Genomic DNA, 24,010 nt, shown 5'->3' with positions numbered 1-24,010 from the left:
GACCAAAGAAACAAACAAAACAAAGCAAAAGGACACATGTTGGAGGTAGGGGGATAAAACTATGTTGTTTATTTATTTATTACAGAATAAGCCTCTCTTTCATGCTATAAGCGTAAAACAGTGCCACATCACTGAGATTATCCAAACTGCCACCAGGCATGGACAAACCATACTGACCCCTGGTGTGAAAATCCGAGTGCCTTCAGGCAAAGTGGTAAAGCTTCCCAGTGACACTGCAGCTGCTTTCTCCAGGCCTGGTGTGCATAGCTGAAGTAGAAAGACGGGCCTGCACAAACCACTAGGGAGCCCAGAGGAGAGGAAAGGTCAAGAGGCAGGGTCACAGAGAGGCCAAACAAACCCTGCATGGAAAACGATCAACCCCAAACTACCGGTCTGTTTAGGGTAGCAACAGAGCGTGTTGTGACACATAGTTAATACATGTCTCCAGGATGAATCTCAAACATGTCTTGGCAAAAAGTAATCAGCAACACCTAAACACACCACACCAGGATGCTGTGGTGTGCAGATTCACATGCATATTTATAGAAGACAGTATCTAGTTTTGCTGGTACTGGACTACTGCTCTCCTGCATGATGAAAGCTTCCTGCTGATAGTGGTATCTACATCATCTTAGATTAAAACAAATGATTGCCTATTTCCAAGTGTCCATCCTGCAAGTGCGTGCAAATTCAGTAGCACTTTCTTTCTTTCACATTTTGTAATAAGAAGTACTGAATCGTGCATTGAATGAAAAGCAACTTAGGAGAAACTTCACTAGTTTTCATATCACACATGGCAGCCGACCACTCTCAGAGGCCCATAATTACAGCTGAGACCTCTTCAGATTGGTTGGTTTCCACCTCTTTCTTCTTATTAGTTTGAGTGCTCGCAATAGGGCTAAGAGTCCGTACCCATGCTGGAGAAAGGCCATGTGTGTCTGCGTAGCTCAAAAAGCATTAGAGCCTTACCCCCACACCCCCAAAAGACCCTAATGATGATTACACACCAGATAACAAAATTGCTGGATGGATGGATAAAAACTGAAGAGACAACTTTTCTATTCTTAGATCCTTTGTGCTGCAAGAAAAGTGTCAAATTTACCCTAATAACTAATAAGTCAGTTAGTGAGTGTTGGTGAAAGTTCTCAATGCTTTTAAAATTTTTGCTTCTAAAATACATGTTCATAGAAAAAAACACACAAAAAACAAGCTGTAAATTAGGTACGGCATGCTTCAGACATGACACATGCCCACCCGTCCCCTCATTCAACCCTACAACACTGAGACACTGTACTTCCTGTTTTCATACTGAACAGTGGCTCTGGACCAAAATGTGAGGTATGCAGTGTCCAGTATGACGAGTTCAGTTCATTTCATTTCAATTTATGTATACAGCGCTTAATCACAACAACAGTCGCCTCAAGGCACTTTATATTATAAGGTAGACCCTACAATAACACAAATAAGGAGAAAAACCCAATAATTATTTGACCCTCTATGAGCGAGCACTTTGGCGACATTGAGAAGGAAAGGAAAGGACTAGTCAGAGTTTATAGCTGCTTCAAATTAGATTTCTTCTTTCTCAACGTCATCCCTGCACTCAGCTATAGTTTGAGCTAAGTAGCAGAAATGCTCACCAGCGTTAGTATCACCGTCACCATCAGAATTTCATCATCATCATCATCGTTGTTTATTTATATAGCACTTTAAAAACACACAAGGCTGACCAAAGTGCTGAACAATAGAAACATAATAGATACCATAAGAATAATAAATACGATAAAATAATAAACATAGCGAAAACAATAAAATACAAGTCAGTCAACCACTGAGTCAAAAGCCAGTGAATAAAAATGCGTTTTCAATCTGGATTTAAAAACCAGCACTGATGTCGATCGCCTAATGTGAAGAGGAAGATTATTCCAGAGCTTAGGAGCCACGATAGAGAACGCTCGGTCTCCTCTCAGTTTCAGCCGTGATTTGGGGACTGAGAGCCGCAGCTGCTCAGCTGACCGGAGCGAACGAGTGGGGACATAGGGCTTCAGCAAATCAGACAAATATGCAGGTGCCAGACCATTTAAAGAATTTATTTGAATTTGTTCACCATTTCCATGCTAAGGCATGAATGTGATCACAGAAAATATGGCGGTTGGCATTGAGCAGTGAGACTGACTGTCCATCAAACCAAGTAGCTGAGCAGTTTAGATAAAAAAGCCCCAAAGTTATATTAGCAACTTGGATCTAATATCGACTCAGGAGTCTGGCTACGGGCAGCAGCATTTCTGTTTCTAGTCACGGTGAGTCTGCTCAGCTGTCAGAGCACATCCTTTATTATTAAATTTATAAAAAAGAAAAGCTACAATCTCATCCAGCCCACCTGCTCCTCCTTATAAGAGAGCTAAATCCGCAGTCATGCAGAACCAACTTTAGACCGCACTAACGCAGGAGATATTTGGACGAGCATGTTAGAGAATGTTTGACGTAATGATACATGGGATGAACTGGAGGTCACTAAAAGTAATGTCATTACCAACCTTCTTGTGAGCACACATTCAGTGACCACATTTTTTATGTGTATGTGATGATGCTTGATCTCTATAAATTTACTGTGAGTTATTGTGTGCGTTTCTGTGTTGTTCTCTCTACCCTGACTCAGGTACCGCCCTGCTTCCTGTGGAGCCAGTGGTTTGCGGTCATATCTCAGGAACGCAACTGATGATCAAAGTCAATTTTTCACAACCTCTGCCCTGCTCCACTCACCCTCAGAGGCTTTTGACCTCTATCAAAATTCCTGGTATTTCCTGTGATAACGTACTGTATGTTTCCAGTGAGAAAAATGCCATTGTAGCCTTTACAGCCTAAATCATTTCTTAAGCAGTCCGCCATCGGCGTGTTAAAAGTAAAACATCACTTGTGTGATTTATCTATTTGTCTCTGCGTTGTACTGAATGTTTGAAATGATGTTTCAAGCTGTCAGAGACTGGAAGGACGAGTAATCTGTTGCCTGCTCATATCTTCGGTTCCATTAGTTATGGTGCTAACCCAGATTTTTGCACATTTAGACATTACACACGCACACAGACACACAAACACATTCCTCTTTCCTCTCAATATGGCAATCTGCACTAGACTTTGAATGTGTGCCATCTTATCAGTTCTCAGCAGAGTGCTTGGATTCAGTCGGCCACAAGTCATGCTTGGATTTCAGCTCATACACAACTGTTCAAAGGCTAAAATGTTTTAATAGGTCAAACGGTCAGAGGTTTGTTATACTGCTTCTCGAATTGCAATATTTTGTATCTTGGAAGGTAACTGGCCTGCAAGTGTGTTATTTAAAAAACATCATCAAAGACAATGCAGACTTTACATATTTTTAAGAATTAGTTAAAGAAAATAAAGAAAAATTTGTGGACTTCCTAATACGGCTTTCAAAAACATATTTGCTGTAAATCAAAGCTATTTTGCATCAGAGTCAAAGAGCTGCTCTTTTCACCCAGGCTTCACTGTAAATCCAGCAGCAACAACAACATATGGCTCTCTGCTTGTATTCAAAAGTGTTGATTTACACCTTGGAAATGTTCCTCAAAGAGCTCTGTGAGCAGATGGGAAAATTTGTTGCCTGTTTTCATTTAACAGGATCTAAATTGGGGCATTTTTCACACTTTTCCAATGCTTAATTAGTGCCATTACAAAAAGAACACATAGCTGCAAGTGGAAATGGGTGAACAGAGAAGCAGTGTCATTATGTTTTCACCATTTATCATGTCCATTCTGCCTTTGACGATGCAGATAGTTCTCCATTTTACCCTTAACCTTCCAGGCAAGATGTGTTTATAGAAATATATTTTTTAATCTATTTAATTTATATTTTGAATGTCTAGATATATAGATTTTTATCCAATATCTAAAATTATATCATGCGACTCAAAATTTAGACTTTTTAAATGTATTCTTATTTCATTTTTCCCCGTATTTATATATGTCTAATTCTGGATCCAATCAGTGACATCATAATACTTTTAGTTCATAAAGACAGGGCTTACAAATAGGCCAGCTAAAGGATAAGCATGATTTTCTGAGTCTAAGTCAAACATCTTAACTTAAATTAAGATGTTTGAAACCAGTCTCAAATATGGACTGCTATTATGGCAGCTGTGGAATGTAAATCATATTGTGATTGTCAGTTTGGATTGGCATGTTATGAGATTATTCTGTTTGTATAAAAGTTATAGGGGCCATGGCACAGGACCTGAAACAGACCAGAGTACCAGCATGCATGGAGGGGAGAATCTGAATCACTGGGAATGATATGCTCTAAGAATTAGAAATGAGCTGTTTCAGATTCTCTCACAAAGAAAGTCTCAGGACAGATGTGGTCTTTTTCAGGCCTAATTTGGGGCACTGAGCATACTATGGTATGAGAAACACTGAGATTACTGGAAACAGGAAAAAAAATATTTTTGGTTACATTTTCATTAGTGGTAACTCTTTTTTTCATGTTCGAGAAACTGATTTCAGATGATCGGATCTTTTTAGCATATTATCCTGCTTGATGAAGCCATCAGCAGATGGGTGCAGATGTGGTCATAAAGGGATGGACACGGTCAGTATTCGGGTAGGCTGCTCAGTTGTTACTAAGGAGCCCAAAGTGTGCCAAGAAAATATCCTTTACAAAGGAGAATGGATCCGTGCTTTCATGTTGACTGCACCATAGTCTGATCCTACTATCCACATGTCACAATATTATTTACTGTTATAGCCTCAGTTACCTGCTCTTAGCTCATAGGAGTGGCACCCAGTGTGGTCTCCTGCTGCTGTAGTCCACCTGCTTTCACATGTTGTGCATTCAGAGATGCTCGTCTGCATACTTTGGTTGTGACTTGTGGTTATTTAAGTTACTGTTGCCTTCCTATCAGATCAAAGTAGCCTGGCCATTTTTCTGTAACCCCTGACCTCAGCAAGGCATTTTCTCCCAGAGAACCGACGCTCACTGGATATCTCCAGTTCATTCTCTGTGAACCCCAGAGACAGAGATGGGTGTATGGGGAAAATCCCAGCAGTTTTTGAGACTGTTCTCAGATCAACACCAACAAGCACAGACTAACTTAAATCACCTTTCTTCCCCATTCTGATGCTCTGTTTGAACTTCAGCAGCTCATCTTGACCACGTCTGCATGCATGCGGTCATTGAGTTGCTGCCATGTAATTGGCTGATTAGCTTTACTTTAACAAGTAGTTGAAAATGCGTACCTAATAAAGTGACCAAACAATGCAAACTTCCGTTTGTACATCTGTTGTTTCACATAACATCCCAGGGCTGATTGCAGTCTTCTTCACATGTGGTCACTGAATGTGTGCTCACAAACTGAGCATTTGTACTACAATAAAGAACAGTAGATTAATGAGACAAGTCCAAATAACAAAGCATCTGTTCTGTAGTCCCCTGCTGTTAGGCTGCCCATTGTTCCACAGTCAGAGGATATATGAAACCGCATTTAGTCAATACCTGGTAGTAGTCTACCCTTCATCAAGGCTTAATTGTGGGGTTACCAAGCTGCTTCCTCAGAAACTGAGTGGCTTAAAAGTAGGTTTTGTAGTGACAAATAGAAAAAGAAGTACCATTCAACATCTTTCGCTCCCAACTCTTTATTTACTGATGCTTGGTCAGCACGCTTTCTCACTACATTTTATCACACGTAGCACATATATACACAAGGAGCATGTTTGGACACTGGGTAGCATAATGACAGGACTTCCAATAAGAAAGATGTTTGAGTATCATCTAGGGCTGCTGTCTTCACACGTCCAATTTACTCTTGTTTTTGACCTCTTTTTAAAGAAATGCACCAGCACTAAGTTGCTACATTTAGAAAAGGTCATTTGGGCCAAAAAAGAAATAAATCTCGAACCTGCAACAACTTTTTTCACTATTCCCACTCTGACCTGGACATAAACTGCCTGTTTATATATCCTTGAGCCATGTGTGAAAAAGTAATTGCCTTCTAAACCTAATAACTGGTTGTGCCACCAAGAATCAAGCAATCGAGTGTGTGGAATAACTGGAAAAGAGTTTTTCACTTTGCTGTGAAAGAACTTTGGCCCGCTCGTCTTTGCAAAATTGCTGAAATTCAGATTTATTGGAAAGTTTTTGAGCATTAATGGCCTGTTTGATATCACGATTCTTGATTCACTGATTTGAGTCCAGACTTTGAATATGTCACTCCATAACTTTAAAAGTCTTGGGGATAAACCAAGAGTTATTTGGCCAAATGTGAGACAAGCCTTTGTATTCTTTCTGGTCAGTAGTGCTTTTCTGTTTGAGACTCTTTCGTAGAGAGAGTCTGACCTCTCACTGACCTCAAATGGGACAAGTGAGGCCTAAAGATCTTCAGATTTTGTTCTGGGTTCTTTTGTGACCTCCTGGATGAGTTGCTAATGTGTTCCTGGAGTAATTTTGGTAAGCTGCCCGCTCCTGGGAAGGTTCACCACTGTTCCAGGTTCTCTCCATTTGTGGATAATGGCTCTCACCGTAGTTAACTGCAGTCCCAAAGCATTAGAAGGTTTTGTAATCCTTTCCACACTGACAGATGTCAATGAGTTTGTTTCTCAGCTGTTCTAGAGTTTCTTCAAATCGTCGGATTGTGTGTTGTTTATTGAGATCTTTCAGCCTACTTTGTCAGAGAGGCTCTATTTACGTGATTTCTTAATTCAACGGATCTGAAGTAATCAGGCCTGGTGTGGTTGGTGAAATTAAATTCAGTTTTCCAAACAATGTGTTTAATCAGAGTTAATTAATGATTCAACAAGGAGGGGCAATTACTTTTTCACATAGAGCCACTTGCGTTTAAATATATAAACATTGTTTAAAAACTGCATTTGTGTTTCCTCTGGTTAATTTAATCTGAAATTAAAGTTTGTTTGATGATCTGAAATATTTAAGTGTGAGAAATGTGCAAAAAAACTAAGATCAGGAAGGGAAATATATATCTTCAAAAAATATAGAAAAAGCTAGTTGTGCTTACAGGAAGAATAAGATACTAAAACAGCTTAACAAACTGTCTTTACTAGTTAACATGAATATTTTTGTTGTGTGGGTTTGAAGGCAGAGACAATTTCTGTAAAATTGTTGGCACACAGACATTTGAAATGTTTACTTTTTGTTCTGATTCTGGTATCTTGTTGACAGCATGACACACCTCCGGCAATATGAGATTGGTCTCTTTGCATTTTAATGTTTGTCTGAGGACTCTGATTGCTCCACAGTTTGCTAAAATAAATGCAGTTTTCTTAAAATGCTGTAGTCAGTTCTTCTGCATGCCCATGATTTTGAAGGCCGAGACATATTTGTCTGTATTTTCTCGGAGACAGAGCTTTTAATATGCACCCTGGAGTTGTGCAAATTGAGTAAGAAAATTCAAAACAATTATATTTCGAGGTCAGGATTCAGCAGTGTTGTCCAAATAAGCAGAAATTCATGTTTCAATATCCCCAAGGTAAAGTGTCTAATGAGAAGCAAGCAAGCAAGCAAGCAGGCCTGCATGCCTACATAAATGATAAGGTGTTTTATTCTGACAAAAATGGAATTCTTAAAAAAAAGTAACACACACACAATTTAAAACTCACAACATTTATACTCATTAAACAGAAAATACACACACAAATACTAACTACTAACTTGTAGTGCATTGCTTTGGGCCCATGGGTACAATACATTACAAATATGGTAAATGGTAAATGGCCTGTATTTGTATAGTGCTTTACAAATACCATGAATAAAAAGGAAAACCAATGGCCTTCATCCCTTTAGGCCTGCAGGGCCATTTGGCCATCAACTAAATCAATAAGCCTGCGGATATTGCACAAAGACCTTTAAATTATTGGTAAATATAATGCTGGACAACCCATCATCCATCCATCCATTCTCTTCTGCTTCTCCATTGTAGGGTCGCAGGGGGACTGGAACCAATCCACATGAAACGTATACAATTACATCAACTTGAAGCTACATAGATGCATTTTTCATGGTATACCTAAACTGGCTTTATACTCAAAAGCCTCAGGTGTGCCCCTCGTCCTTGGCCCGATTCAGCAGAACAAAAGGACTTCCTGTTTCGTGTCCATTCATTTGTGGTTTTTCCTCCCCCTTCAGTTGCTCCCTACCAAACCCACAGGAGATGCTGAGAACATGTCACCCCCCCACTAGTGGAAACAAAAATCATCTTACCCCATTTTTCCACTTGGTTTACAAAAGCATCAAAACTCAAATGATGGAAAATACACTTGATAGATTTTTTTTAAAATGTCTGGTGTTTTAAGACGCCACTCCTTGTCATCCTTGTTAATATACACAATATGTGAACGTGTCCTCTTACCTGATTTAGGGTGGGGATGTGTTTAACTGAACAGGTAACAGCTCATTCCTCCCTAGTCTTCAGCAGCAGACACCTTGGTTAGCTTTCATTGACACTTCTAAGCAGGAGCACAGCTACATGGCTAGTGGTGGCTATGTCTGTCATGGTCCGGGTGAGTACGGGGTTTTTCCACTCCGCTGGGCTCCACCTTCAGGCAGAGACTCCAATCAGCTTCCACACCTGGTTCCAATCAAGTCACCAGCATATAAGACCAGCATTCACAACAGACCTCTGCCTGATCTTCTGCTAACTCACGTTAGTGCTAGGCCGCCAAGCCCTTGTGAGAGCCCTTAACTGCTTTTCTCCTCACTGTGTTTTCTTTGTCATAGGACCCACCTGGCAGTCGCACTTCCCAAGCTAAACTACTCACATCTCCGCCTGGACGCTGGTTCTGTCATCTGGTTGCTTCCTTTCCATCATTGGACTACACTTGCCTGCCTCCCTGCCAAGTCCCTCACTCAAAGTATATTCTGGATCCTCTCTGGACACTCCTCACCCGGAACCCCTTGGACACCCCCTCCTCGCATGACACTTTAACCTGCAACCCTGACTGCGTACCTCCATCCAAGCCGCTGCCCCTTTTTCCATTCCCAGGATCCATCCATGAAATCTAGCACCTAGTCATAGCACTCAGAGTTTCATTTTTCATAGTTTGGCCTCATAGTTCTCAGTTCATAGCTTCCACAGTTCATAGCATTCTCCGTTCATAGCATTCATAGTTTCCTGCTTTGTAAGTTAACTAGGCACTGTAAATAAAGCACTGTGTTCACGCCCGTTTTGACTCCCTCTGTGTCTGCATTTGAGTCCACACCCACAGCCTGGCCCTCTCGGCTGTAACAATGTCTTCCCATTCCCTACTGTTAGTTTTCAATGATTTAATTCAATTTTCAGTAAAATAAATGAATAAAATAAAATCACATTTAAAATACTCTGAAACATGGTTTTGTTAATATATATCTCCTATGTAAAGTCTCATATATCAGCATATAGTGTCTGAAGTAATGTAACTAAGTGGCCACACAGGAATTTACAGATAGTCTCTTGCCCATCCGGTGTAGTGATAAGACCTTCAAAAACCCAAGACAAGAAAGGCAAGCAAGTAAGGTCAAGGGGCTCGTGATAAGCAAGCAGATTCAAAGGCTGGACTGATAAAGCTATAACACGTAGCCTTGGCATCTCATCTGTCATCTGGGAGCGTGAGTTCGTTTGGGAGCTACTATGATATACACGTATAACACCCATTTATTTCTTGACAGCTATTGATTGTTGGTGAGACATATTTGATGTTTTTATAAAGAATATTTCTGCAAGTTAATGATAGGACTCCGAGGTAATTCTGGTCTCGACAGTCTTTGCTTCAGTAGTTTAGCAAATGTAAAAATGTAAAAAATAAAACGTTTTTTAAAACAAACCTTATATGTAACCCCTCAGACAGACTCACCAACTTCAGAATCCAAAAGTCACATATTGTGAAACTGAGACTGACATATGGAGACTGTGAACGAAGGTTAATTGATTCAAAACTCAACAAAGAAAAATGTGTTTTGAGGCAAGTCTTGCAGAACAAAGTCTGCTAATTAGACTATGGGTTCAGCACTGCTACAAACAAAAATCTTCCTTCTCCAGTTTAGACTGCCGAGACCTCGGGCTGACTGGCACTGCTCGTTAGCTGAGTCAGAGGGGGCCCAAACAAGATAATAAGATTAATACTGGGCTGTGATTATGGACACAGGAGTAATTGACTTACTGAATCACAGCATCATCTTACCTAAGGACTAAAAAGATTGTGTTTCGAATCGAATACTTAATATTCATACATTTCGGTATGTGCTTTGTCCTTTCATCGTGCAGAAATACAAATTCATGAAAAGCTAAAACTAACATCTATTGACTATTGATAACAGTGCCATTGATTTCCGTGGTTGCTCCTTTCACTCCCACACACGTGAAGAAACACTGCGTGGAATGACATTTCACAGACGTATAGTACACGCACTGTAAATGCCAACACTCGCTGCTTTTTATCTACATGCTCATTCTGTCGGCCCCACTTTGACACTGTGTAAATCTCACTTAATTGCAAGCCGCTGACTGAGTTTACTGAGACAACTCTCCTGGGATCTGCTCTGTGTACTCTGAGTGTCCTCCAAAACACGGGGACCCTGCAGTGCCTTTCTCACGCTACAAGCACTTTGTTGAGTGTGCGTGTGTGGAGATAGATGAAATCAGCGCTGATCCCAACAATAATACTGTTAACACACACTCATATTCAGCTTGTGAGCTGCTTGCTGACAGATAGAGCAGTGCAATGATTCACATTCTTTTCATAACTGTCTCTTATTTTATCTCTGCCTGACAATATAGGAACATAATTAGAATTCATGCTTGTCCTTAACGCTTCCTACCCCATTACAAACGCAGCTATATTGCTCTGGGTCTTCCCCTCCTCCCCCTTGAAATGAATTACTTTTTTTAAATGTTTCAATCTGTTGACACTGCTTACTTAACATAAGCCTAGCACTGCCTCTCATGGCATTTAATTTTTGTATCACCCGTATGTTTCTGAGTTTTTTCCCTTCCTGTGTTTCTCCCATGTGGGTTTTCCTGTTTGTCTGTGTGGGTTGTTCTTCTTGTTCCTCTTGTTTTACATTGTGTTTCCTCACGTGGTTTTCTGTGCTTATATGGCTGCCCTTTGCTCCTGTATTTAGTGTTGGTGTCATCAGCTCTGTCAAAGAAGTTTGCAGCAACTCTGATAATTGTCCAAAGAGTGATGTTGTCATTTTTATTAATCCCTCGCATTGGTGAGAGGTGGTTTGGGCATCTGACCTCGATGTCTCCTGGATGTTTCTTAGGTGAGGTGTTCAGGGCATGACCAAATGGAAAGAGATCCCAGGGCAGACCCAGGATGAGAGGACAGGTTAACACTCTGAGCTAGTCTGATGTCCTCCCAGAGAAGCTACAGGCAGTCACTGAGGAGAGGGAGACCTGAGCTTTTCTGCTGCCCCCTGACCCCAGCCTACACAAGGGACAGATATTGGATGGATGGCATTCTGTTCGAGCACCAGTAACTGAAAAAGTATTGCATGAAGTATAAAGTCGAAAATAAAGTGTCAAATAGGGATATTTAGGTAGCTCTTTACAACCCACGCTGGCAGGGAAATGTTTGTCTGGAAGAAAAAAAAAATTATTACGTTGTATGTTTTAGTCAGAGCTGAGTCTCCTGGACTGGAAAGAAAAAAACAAAACAGCTTTTTATACTCACGTCAGCTCGCACTGGATACTGTGAACTGCTTACTTTGTTGCAGTGTAATATCCCTCAGGGGGACAGCTACACAGGATTTGTTAAGATACTCCAGGGAACACAGGAGAGGATGTCAGCAGCAATGCAGAGGGTGAGAAACAAAAGAGCAAAGATATCGGTGCAAAGTTGACAGCTGCAACCATAATGCTTCAATAATTTCAGAGGATAAGAAAATATGCCGTCGCTCCCTCGAGAAAAGTGCTCCCATCACCTCTTCCCTGTGAGTCCCGTCAATTAGATTACACAATACTGGATAACACAATAAAACAACAAAGGTTGTAGGAATGTGCTGTGGTCCCTTTTCGCCCTCCACTCCTGTTCAGTTTTGAACATTGCGTGTTACCATATACAGAGTTCTTTATTTTCACACACTATCGTTAGTTACTTCTTATCAACTTACATTCCAGCCAGGCTAGAAAACAACAGTGAGGACTCAGCGTCGAGCTGGACGGGAATAGTTGCACCCAGTGTCGGCCAGGTGCTAACACAGATTTCCATGTAACAGTGTTTTATAATCTCGGTTAGCTCGTCAGCAGCACAGATACAACGGTGTGGCATTTTATATTATTGTCTATAATTATGCTTTTTGTAGTAACATGTTGATCTTTATGATATTTTCTCTGGCCGGGACAGCCAAAGAACAAACCTGGCTGATTCCAAAATTTTCCTTTGAGGGAAACAACAGCAGATATACACTGAAACTGCATGTCTAGTGCAAAAAGCAACTGGACTGTAACAAAGACATTCATGTTGCATTATTACAGGACAAAGAGAACAAAGGTAAGAGAAAGAGAGTACAGAATCAATGTGTAGTGTGTGAAAATATGAGAAAAAAAAAAACACATGTTCATGAAAGCAGGGAGACTGAGAAGATAGGACAAGAAAGACAGTCACAAGAAACAGAGTACTGTGCAAAAATCTTCACCCTCTTATTTCTTTATATATTGTTATGAAAATGGGAAATAGGTGCAGAAATTTCCTGAAGCATGTGTAAACATACACGGAAATACAGTATTAAAGGCAAACACAAAGTCTTTACAATTGTAATGAATTTGAAAGTCAGTATTTGGTATGGTCTCCAGAATCTGCTGATACTGAGTGGAATCCATGTGTCCCTCAACTCTGACAAGATTCCCAGTCCCTGCACTGGCCACACAGCCCCCCAGCATGATGGAACCACCACCATATTTTACTGTAGGTAGCAGATGTTTTTCTTGGAATGCTGTGTTCTTTTCACTCCATGCATAACGCCCCTTGTTATGCCCAAATAACTCAATTTTAGTTTCATCAGTCCACAGCACCTTTTTCCAGAATGAAGCTGGCTTGTCCAAATGTGCTTTAGCATACCTCAAGCTGCATCACTCTCGCATACAGCATCTCCTTGTGTAAAGTGAGCCGAATGGTTGAACCATGCACAGTGACTCCATCTGCTGCAAGATGATGTTGTAGGTCTTTGGTGCTGGTCTGTGGGTTGACTCTGACTGTTCTCACCATTCGTCGCTTCTGTCTATCCAAGATTTTTCTTGGTCTGCCACTTCGAGCTTTAACTTGAACTGAGCCTGTGATATTCCATTTTCTCAATATGTTCCTAACTGTGGAAACAGACAGCTTGAATCTCTGAGACAGCTTTCTGTATCCTTCCCCTAAACCATAATGGGGAACAATCTTTGTCTTCGGGTTATTTGAGAGTTGTTTTGAGACCCCCATGTTGCTACTCTTCAGAGAAAATGAAAAGAGGAGGGAAACTTACAATTGACCACCTAAAATACTCTTTCTCATTATTGGATTCACCTGTGTATGTAGGTCAGGGGTCACTGAGCTTACCAAGCCAATTTGGGTTCCAATAATTAGTTTTTGAATCAATAAAATGACAACAGTGCCCAAATTTATGCACCTGCCTGATTTTGTTTAAACAATTATTGCAGACTTTTTGCAAATCCAATAAACTTCATTTCACTTCTCAAATATCACTGTGTGTGTGTCTCCTATATGATATATTTAACTGACATTTCTTATTGTAACAACCAACGATTTATACAGGGAAATAATGACTATTAACAAGGTTGTCCAAACTTTTGCATCCCACTGTATCTGCAAGTATACAGGTCATTAAGATCTTTTGATCATTTACTAAATGCAGAATTTCTTCATCTAAGTTTGTTGTATCCACGAAAACATACTGGCACCAATTAAGTTGATTCAGGATACACACCCTGACAAATGAAGTGAAATTAAAGTTTAAAATACTTTTTACCCCTCAGTTTTGTGATGTAACCCATCACCCGTGTCAGTCATATGTACATATACTTTCACAGCCTAAGGATCTTTGGAAATGCTAACGGCAAAACTCTCTGCATGTGTGCATTATACATTCAGTCTATGTTAAAATGCATAGACTCTTAAGCCAGATCACAGCCTGGAGTCACAAACAACTATATCGATGGGAAGCCTTTGTGTCAGCTTGTCAGTGAAGCTTATGGAAATTTAATCTGCAATGATTTTTTTTTTTTATAGCTCTAAACCTTTTACATCTTCCTATAGTTTAGATTATCTAACTCCTGTGAGAACAGCTGCAAAGCTAACTTCCTTGTTTGGCATGTTGAATACAGTGTTTGAACAAGTCCTTGGGTGTCCTAGTGCGCACGCTAAAGCATAAACTTAAAGCCTAGAGAAGATCTGCGGCGACCGTTTTAGATGGTATTTCACAGATACTTCACAGAGCTTGAGAGGATGTGCCGATTCCAGGTGTGCAAAGCTTGCAGAGACTTACCAAAGAGCTGTGATTCCTGCTAAACTACATACATACATATAATCCATCATTTATATAGTTAAATGCTATACTCCCCCATCAACAAATCATTAACTTCAGCAGCTAATATAAAAAATATAATATAATAATGGTCAGACGTATTTAAAATGCCAGACACAAGAATCATGCCAGCAATGGCTGCTACTAATAACATAATGCTGTTTCCAAACTGCTGAGTGTTGAAGTGCTGCTGACAGAATAAAGGGTTTTCAGTCAAAGCAAACTCACAAAGGCAAACATTAGTCCCTAACAGCAGGATGCACAGCACTGGTAGGACTAAAAACTTTGTTGAAATAATGCTTTGTTGTTTGTTTATGAAACAGGGCAGATGCTTTTTCCCCCTTTATCTTTGCTATAAAACAGGTGGAAAAAAAATACAGAACCACATAATAGGAAGGTCATGCTAAACTTAGAAATATGTCACTACAATGATATCTAATTATTTGGTAGAAAAGCAGGAGGTGAAAAGCCCTCCTGATAGTCCCCTGATAAGTGACAGGGTTGTCTCATTATTCCTGAAGACCAGAAAGTGACTGGGGAGCTGAAATCTGAGCTCTGTCATCTGAAAACATTTATTTAACGCTGTAACTTTAATCGTAGATGTTTTCGGTACTTTTTAGAGCCTCCGGGTGGACAGGTGCATGGTCTCATGTTAATGATTAAAATCCTCCTTGACACTTGCTAACTGCCTGCTTGGTTCTGGCAATTTGCAGTAATTACTCAAATTAATTTTCACTCTCCCTTTCTCATAGTTGACTGGGGAAGAGTGACAGGTGCGAGAAGCCATGGCAGTTAAGTGATTTGAAGTGTATCCAGTAAACTATTAAACCTCTCCATTTTGCTGTCAAGTTAGAACTCGCGCATTTTCCCACATGGCGCTCTGAAAGCAGATGTAAAAAAGCAACTGATGGGTTCAACAAGCATTACATCTTTTGTGAAATATCCAAATGAAATGCAATCGGTATTAATTGACTGATCATGCGTATTCTCCCCCCCCCCCCCCCCCCCCAAAAAAAAAACAAACAAAAAAAAACCCAAAAACATAAATAAATGTCCGGCCTGTTTTATATGGGTATAAATTTGTTTAATTTAGACATTCACATTCAAGTACTATGCCTGATGGCAAACCGGTGTGCTTTCAGGGTTTAGTTACACGGTTGATTATAGTTAAGAGGATCAGTTCATTGTTGGTTTTGGGCTTTTCACTGGATGTATTGACCATGAAAAATAAAGAATACCATCAGCCTAATCCTATAGCAAATATTATTTGTTATTTGATCTTGAACTGTTGGACCTGGACAGTTTAATATTGTTAGCGGCAGGTTTATTTGAAGAAACATGTTTGATATTGTTTCATTAACAGCACAGCTGTTGTGGATTGATCCACAGGGAGGCATTTCTTAGGAAATCACAGCTGGTTCTTCCAGGTTAGCTGTGACACACAGATAAACGCTCCACTCACTGTATGGGAAATAATCGCTTTTCTCTTTTTTTTGCCTTTCTAGCTTTTATCTTCTGAGTAACATTTACAATAACAAACACACTAATTAGCCACTGTAACCTCAGCCTACAGAGGAAGACAGAAAGCCTCTGCGGTTGCTGATTCTTGGCCTCAGAGTATTCGTGCAGGTCGGTTCACATAACCTCCACTTTGTACAGAGGAACTTGACAGTACTGTTTTTCTTCCTTTCATAGCCTCATGCAGCTGCTGAGCTGAGCAATTATCTATGTTTGCATGTGTTTGGCACTTAGCAGCTTTGGAAATCTCAGCAAAGTGGATACAGCGATTCTTTACTGAGAGATGGCGCATAGATAACAAGGAGCCATTGCCCTGTTAACATCTGCAGCAAATTTCACCTTCCCATTATAATACCCATACATCTTTTCACTGAGGAGAATTGCACAGAGGATGAAAGCATTTGTCTGCTTGCTTTGAGACACTAGTGTCCTCTGGCTTCAGTTAAATTCAGTTAGTAGCCCATAGTAGAGGAAGATTAAAGGGCTAATAATTACAAATCTGCAAGACAGGAGAAATGGGAGAGAAGGATTTCCTATCAGATTCTTTTATGTGCAATGTGACTAACTGACTCCAGCTACTTTACAAGTCTCGACAGGTAAAAGACAATGCAGGATGATGCCTCATATCTGCAGATTAGTGGATGTGTGTGCCCGCTCGCGTGCGTGTGTGCTTTTATAATTCGTCAGTGTTATACTTAAGTGGTTAAGACAAATTGGACAAAGTGTAACTAAAAATAGCGCAGGATATTCATTGACATTCCACGCGGCACAGCTCCCCTCGTAATGGAAGCAAAATCTCTCCACCAAGACTCCATTTCATTTCTGCATCAGAAACTGTAATGAAGCAGCACTTTGTATAATCAGGTATCCCCAAAAGCTATACTGAAACCCTACACTTTCAATTTCCTCAGTACTCCCGCTGAATAATGAGATGTTGTTTCGAAAAATAAATAAATCAGCATTTGGCAGCCTTCTGATTGCTGCTGAACAGCGACTGAATCTTTTATCAAAGAGCAAAAAACAGAATGTGTCAGTTTATATGGAGTGAAGCAGACAAGAGTTTGCACAAAGTGATGGATTCTGAGGTAATAGACACATAAATGTAATTGGGTTGGTTTTTTTTTGTTTTGTTTTTTAAAGACTGCACAGAAGTCAGTTTAAATTCAAGGATTTGCTGACAAGATTAAAGAACACGACCACTCTGAGGAGGTGGAAAATAAATTTTGAGCGCGTGTCTAAAGGGAAGACAGAGATCGAAAGAAACTGAGGTGACGTCAATTGGCAGTGACATATCTGTTTGTTGTTCTGTTATTTCTTCCTTTCTCCCTTCATGACCTGGAAACAGATTTAAGACTCAGTTGCTACTTCTCTGAATATATGTCTGCATTAAAAATAAATAGCAGTAAAAACATTAAGAGTGGATACTTTCAGCAGAAAAGATGGAATTAATACTTGGATGCTGACACTAAAGCAAGAAAACATAGTTTTCAAACTGGACTGAGAATTGTGGGGAGACGGCTCATCATCTGCAGGCAAATCACTCCATCTTTAGCTTGTCTCCCTTCCTGGTCGACATAAAGCGAGATTGAGACATGAGGATTTACTGCAGATTGACTAGACTCAAATGTATATTTCATGGAGAAGGGAATGTGCAGTTAGTTTCACTTGTATGTTTTTTAAGTCAAACTCGATGCTGGAGATGCTGAAAACGGCACAGAACAGAAAAGAACGTCTGAGTGATGAAACACCAGAATATTTTGTTGATATACTTTTTTAATGATAAAAAAATATCCAGTTTTAGGGTTTCTCCTGGACAGACTTCTTTGGAAAAAATGAAGCAAACCAAGATCTCCCTGTTGCCACCACAGTAAACCAACCCCAACCTCAAACCTAAGCCACGATAAACCCTGACAGAGGACTATTGAGATTTTACAGACTTGTGACCACTAACCACGTGATGTTATACTGTCTGCCATTTTGGTTGTGTGACAATCATATCGACAATGCAGGATCAAGTGATAAGGCACCAGTCACACAGGCTTAGACACTGGTCTGTGACCATCTGGCAACCACCATCATGACAGAAAAATATATTTTTTAAAAATCCACAACTGGTTGTGAATGGTTTCTGGGGGTTGATGGCAGTCACTGGGAAAATCATTGCTAAATCCCCAGTCACGCAGGTCTGTAGACCAGAAAGTGACCCCATGACAACCACCTGTCACTAGGGATAAACATGTACTCCCAAACTGATCGGCAAAAACCTCCTTGTGATTGATCTGGCTGCTGCTATATGGTCACCTGTAGTTTCCATGGAAGTGACAGACTTGTCTACAAACACAGTCTCGCTACTGTCAAAGCTGAAATGAAAAGTGCAATGCAAACTGGAAACTTTTACTTCAAATGAAAGCTGTGCCTCAGTACTGCAGCCAACATGTTTCAAAAGGCTCAGTTGTTTCAAGTTTTACTACCATTAGGCTATTACTTTTCTTGTATTTGCAGACAAACATGAGAAACTACAGGCAACTGTGGCTATCAGCTAGCAACCAAAGGAATCCCAAGGGGGTTTTAGAGCAGGACCTTCTCTGCAACTGATTTCACCCATTTGGAAACCTCCACTGCCAATCAGTGCCTTGAAGCAACTGTCGTTATGATTTGGCACTATATAAATAATACTAAACTGAATAAGTTGAGGAACAAAAAACAATTTTCCCAAGCAACCGTAGTGATTCTATCAGGTCCAATATGCCAGACAACTCTTGAACTATGTGTCCATGACACCATGAGAGAAACCTTCCCAGTGTCCAGATATTTTATTTCCCTGCATAGATAAGGTGGGTATTTGTGCCATCAGTGTTCAAAAGCAAATAAAAACTAGGATGCCAAAGTCATTTTACATTGCCGGCCATAAACAGCCCACTTTGATCTTGAGTGGGCGAGACCAATAAAGACAACATGATAAATGGTAGTTCACTGCCCAGAATGACTTGTATGAAACTATAAAGTTTTTGTTAATTAAAAAAAAAATGTCATTTTTTTTCTTTTACCTACTTAAAAAAAAAAGGAAAAAAAAGATGGATGAAGACGAAAACTGACACTTAACTTTTTTAACTATTAGTGACTTACTTTGATGTAGTATGAACAGCAGTGGGTGGTGGTGGAAGTGGGGAAGGGGGTCCTTATCAATAGGAAAAGCTGCAAAACATGTGAAAAGAGTTAAAAATCTGAGAGTTCAAAACTGTCCAGTGGGCCAGATTGGGGTCTTGGGCAGGCCGATTCTGGCCCCAAAGCCTTATATTTGACACCCCTGCTTGTGCGTTTAACCGTGTTTACTTCAAGAATAACAAAACATTTATTTTATTTCACTTTTTTTATTCACCATTACGTGATTGATATTTAATATTTAATATATATTTAATATATCTGGTAGAATAACGTGTTTAGACTTCTAAAGAGGTGCATGACAGGAAAGATCCACTGTTTTAAGCACTTTGTTATGCTAAGCTGAGAACACAAACTTAACCTCGTACCATCTACGAGGTCACTGGAAAATCATTTTGGGTTACTGTTGTGGTTTAGACACACGCTAGTTTCAAAAACTAGAATCAAATCAAATCAAATCTTTTAGGGGTATTTTTTCTTTTTCTTTCACGTGAGTTTGCCAGAGAGATGAAAATTCCACACAAAGGTGTAGAAGTGAACCTATGACTAACTTTACAGCTGTTGCCCAGTGATTAGGTGGAAGTTAAGAGTTTAAACAGAGCATAAAAGACTGCGGTAAGCATGATCACAAATATGTATTAAAAATATTCCATCTAACTTCTTTTCCTCGCTTATATTCTTTGAACATCGTATTGTTGATATTGTTGTTTGTGTGACCATACAGTCGTTCACTGTGCGCCTGCTGCTGCTGCAGGTGAAGCTTAAATAAATGATGCGGAGGTATTGATTGATATTCTGTGAGCTGCTCGGCTCCAAGAGGAGAGAACACCTCGAGCTCTCATCTATTACAATGAAGAACACAATAAACTGGGCCTTTTAAAATTCGGTTTCTCTTCTCTGAAGCTGCTTGTCATATACCTCCGTCACATCAAAACACCCAAAGTGATGGGTTTATCCCATCTGAAGGCTTCTTCATGTTATATTAGCTTCATGAGAAAATCTATTCTGTACACACAATGTTTTTTAAAAAAAAAAGCTGCATAGTCCACAAAATTTTGAAGGCTTGAGAGAAATTTCACTCAAGGTCACAGAGAAAGGAACAGATTTCATTTTGCATTTTTAAAAGTCAAAATGTAGAAAAGTGAAATCAGCACTGATTCACTGGGTTTCTTCTTTGACCTGCTTTATTTATAATACAGATGTTTGTCACAGTTGCCTAGAAGCAACCTTGTGGCTGTTTTGGTTTTTCATTCGATATGTGTTTGTTTACATTATTATCAGTGCCTGGATTTTTAATAAGAACTGCTACTATCTTGTAAAATGTTTATAAAGATCTATTGATTTTTTTCTCAGCTGCAGAAGTAAAAATTTAATAAAAAAGTATAATTTGTGACAATAGTACGTGACTTGGCACGCTTAGTTGTCATGGTCCCTGTGCCTCCCCGGCCAGCCCAGTGTGGCCACAAGTGTTGTTGTTTTTCTCTCGCTCTCTCTCTCCTACCTGTCTGCCTGGGCGGAGCTCTGATTGGGCTCCTGCCCTTGGCCACGCACCTGCAGCTGATCTCAAGCGATTGCAGTTCTCTGGCTCTTAAGGCTGGGGCTCTGAGCTATTCGTCGCTGGAATATTGAGTAACTCTCGTTAGTATTGCCTGGCTTCTTGCAATTCTACTGTTCCCGTGTTTGCCTTCGACTTACCCTCGTCTGTGTAAATAGGTTACCTGGATCAGCCCTTCTGTGACCCCTGGACCCCGTGAGTGAGAGTGAGCTGCTTGTGTGGAGACTGTTTGGACGAGGAGCAGAGCGAGTGTGAAGAAGTGTGTCTCCCCAGCCTGTTGATCCCCGGGACCCTGGTGTTTTCCCCCACCCCTTCACGTGTATATAGCGCACCAGTGTGATTAATAAAGTGTCGTTGAACCTACCTCCGTCTGCGCCTGAGTCCGTTCCACTCCCGTGACATTAGTCAACAGGTTGAGGTTTGTGCGCTTTTGTACCTGAGTCTCTGCAGTTTTTAATTTAGTTCATTAACATTTGAAGGCATTTTATCACGGCCTTATCACGCTTAGCTCTATGCAGAGAAGATAAATTGTGTTATTACTGTGTCCCAGAAGCAATATCCCTATGGTGGTGAGCAAAGAACATTAAAATCCCTCTTTTTTTCATTAACGTTTTAGTTTTTAATGTTCTGTTTTGTTATTTATACACCTCTAATGCCCCCCCCCCCCCCTTATCCTTCCTGTTTGATTCCACTTTCTATATATGTTTCTATATAAATACTACAAATAATGAAGTTTTCCAGAGGAAGTCTCTGTAAGACACAAACCACTGCTGTACTATAAGAATATAAATGGTGTTTGTCTGACTTGTTTGGGGTTATCACTTGTATCGCATTGGACTACATGCACTGTTATACTTGTATATCAGGAAAAAAAACACTGGTGTTTCACAGAGTGCACACTTTGATATATTAGATGGGATGTAGTAATTGATTTTTTCATTTGTTTTAATGTCATACACTGACTTTATGTAAATGTATTTTAGCGTTATAGCAAATTTAAAGAACTTGGCACAAACAACATGCTCTAAATAGTACATTAGTCATATGTGCAGACAATGTTCTCTTTATTCGAAAGGTTCACCTCAGAAAAGTGTGTGTATGTGTCACTTTCATGTGAGTATTATGGTGTACAGCCAGCAGTGAGATTAGTGCTATGCAGAAGAGGATAGGGTTTGGATGGGGTCCACGGCAACGGGTGAGCAGCAGCTTGGAGCGGCCCTGCGAGAGTCGGTAGCTCTACAAAGGGAATAGCTTCATGCAGCATTGCAGCATTAGATAAATGCTGTCGGAGAGCTCAGGCTAACCTTAGATTTGACTCTGTTAGGCAGTTAAAGGCTGTCAGTAAACAGAACAGTCATTTGTTTTCAAATAAATGCACTCCTCTTCAGATTCTAATGACTCTGAGGTGTTGGATGTCTCTCCAGGAAACAGGAGTCTGAGGGGAGAGTGTTTCCTGTGCTCAGTGGCTGTTCCAGGGACTGTGCCAGTGCATAATGTAAGGCTACCAGACGTGTCTGCAAGTTCTCACAGAACCATTTCATTTTAAATGCTACAATGGTTCTAACAGAGCTGCAAATTGTTTTCACCCCAAAAATCTGTTTAAATTTCCCAGATGGTGATCAATTGTTTCTTGAATAATTTACCCTTTGCAGTCTAAATGAATTGCCATCCTGCTTAGGGGCTCAGTCCCTAACATGTGACTATATGCCTCAGCCACATTGTACCAGGAGCTGCAACGGGAGCAAGAACATACACATAGCAAACCATAGAGCATATTATATATACAGTACACAGCAACAAAGAAAGCACTGAGACTGTTGTCATGAAGAGGCTGCACTCAGTTCAGCTCAACATCTGGCAGAGGGCTGAGCACACACGCTAAAGCAAGCCAAAGAGCTAATTCAGCTCATCCATCTGTAGTTTGCGTGAACATAAAAGCATGAAACAACGTCTCTGTGTGCTTTGTAAAACACTGCAGGAGCATGCTTTAAATGCATGTTTGGTTTCTGTTGCCCCTTTTTTCCTCTAAGCAAACGGGGTTTACAAGTGAAACATAAAGCCAAAAAGACTTTTTCCTCATCCTTCTACACAATCAAGGTAATCTAAGCCACAGCTCTTGCCAAGTCCTTGACAGACGGGTAGGCAGACACCAAGAAAAACATGTCTCACAAAGATCAGCATGTCACCCTTTCCTCTAATGTGTTGTCCAGGAGCCAAATTTTAAGTTTAAACATCAGACGTGTTATTATTAAGACCTCGTGTCTGGTTACAGCCTGGCTTTGACCAGCTGAAAGTGAGGTAGAGACTAAGGGAAAAAAATATTACATAAAAAGCTAATTTCTTGTTATTGATGTTAAATGGGATATAGTCAAAATGAAGTCAAAGATCATTTATTTTATGCAGTACTTAAGATACTATCTAGTCTGAACAGCATCACTGAAGCATGTCAGAATCCATAACCAAGTGTTTTACCTCTTGCAGTATTATTTTAGCTCTTTTTATGCTTGAATAACATTTACAACAATTAACAGTGTGCGTGTGCCAGGAAGTGGAGGGTCTTTTTTCCAACTCTATAAAATCTGAGACAATCCGCTTTTGCCCCCTCCTGCGGTGATCTTTTAGGTGAAGAGCTAAACATCCTAAAAGAATGTGTTTTGCATACAACATACAACTCAAACACAAAAGGAGGGGAAATCGCCAGTGACCTCTAGGACAGGGAGGTGGTAGCAGCGCTGAGATTGAGCATCATCCTGTTGCACTCCAAACATGTAAAAGCGATTAATCTCTTGGCTGCCCTCTTCTTCAGCTGTGGGAAAATTCCTGAGATGTCATTAGGGGAGGTTTCCTACTTCCGGTCATACACAGAAAGTGTAAGGAAACACAAGCGTAATCCCCCAAGTTTTAGCCCCCGAGAGGCCGATTAAGGAAGTGTTGCAATTAAAACAAAACAAAACGGGGGAAAACTGGCTGCATACATGTATGTTACAAAAAATAACCCATACCACTTAAATTTGAACATGCATTGTTTCATAGTGTACACATTTGTGATACATAATGTTTTTCTGGCAGTTGTACTGTCTTTTCCTTTTTGCATCTTTCCGAATGGATGAATTATTAAACGTCTAGTTTGAAGTATTTATTTGTAGTTCGCCATCGCCCTTCAAAAGAATCTGTGTAGCGGGCACTTTTATTTTAAGTGAGTGTCCCCATCAGCAGGACAGCATTTTTGTCAGTGCCATTATGTAAAAGAGGCC

Source organism: Neolamprologus brichardi, chromosome 6, assembly GCF_056152115.1.
Source record: "Neolamprologus brichardi isolate AB-2024 chromosome 6, ASM5615211v1, whole genome shotgun sequence".
In the NCBI taxonomy this organism is placed as follows: domain Eukaryota; kingdom Metazoa; phylum Chordata; class Actinopteri; order Cichliformes; family Cichlidae; genus Neolamprologus; species Neolamprologus brichardi.
The sequence above is the reverse complement of the archived record's forward strand: the minus strand, read 5'-3'. Positions refer to the sequence as shown.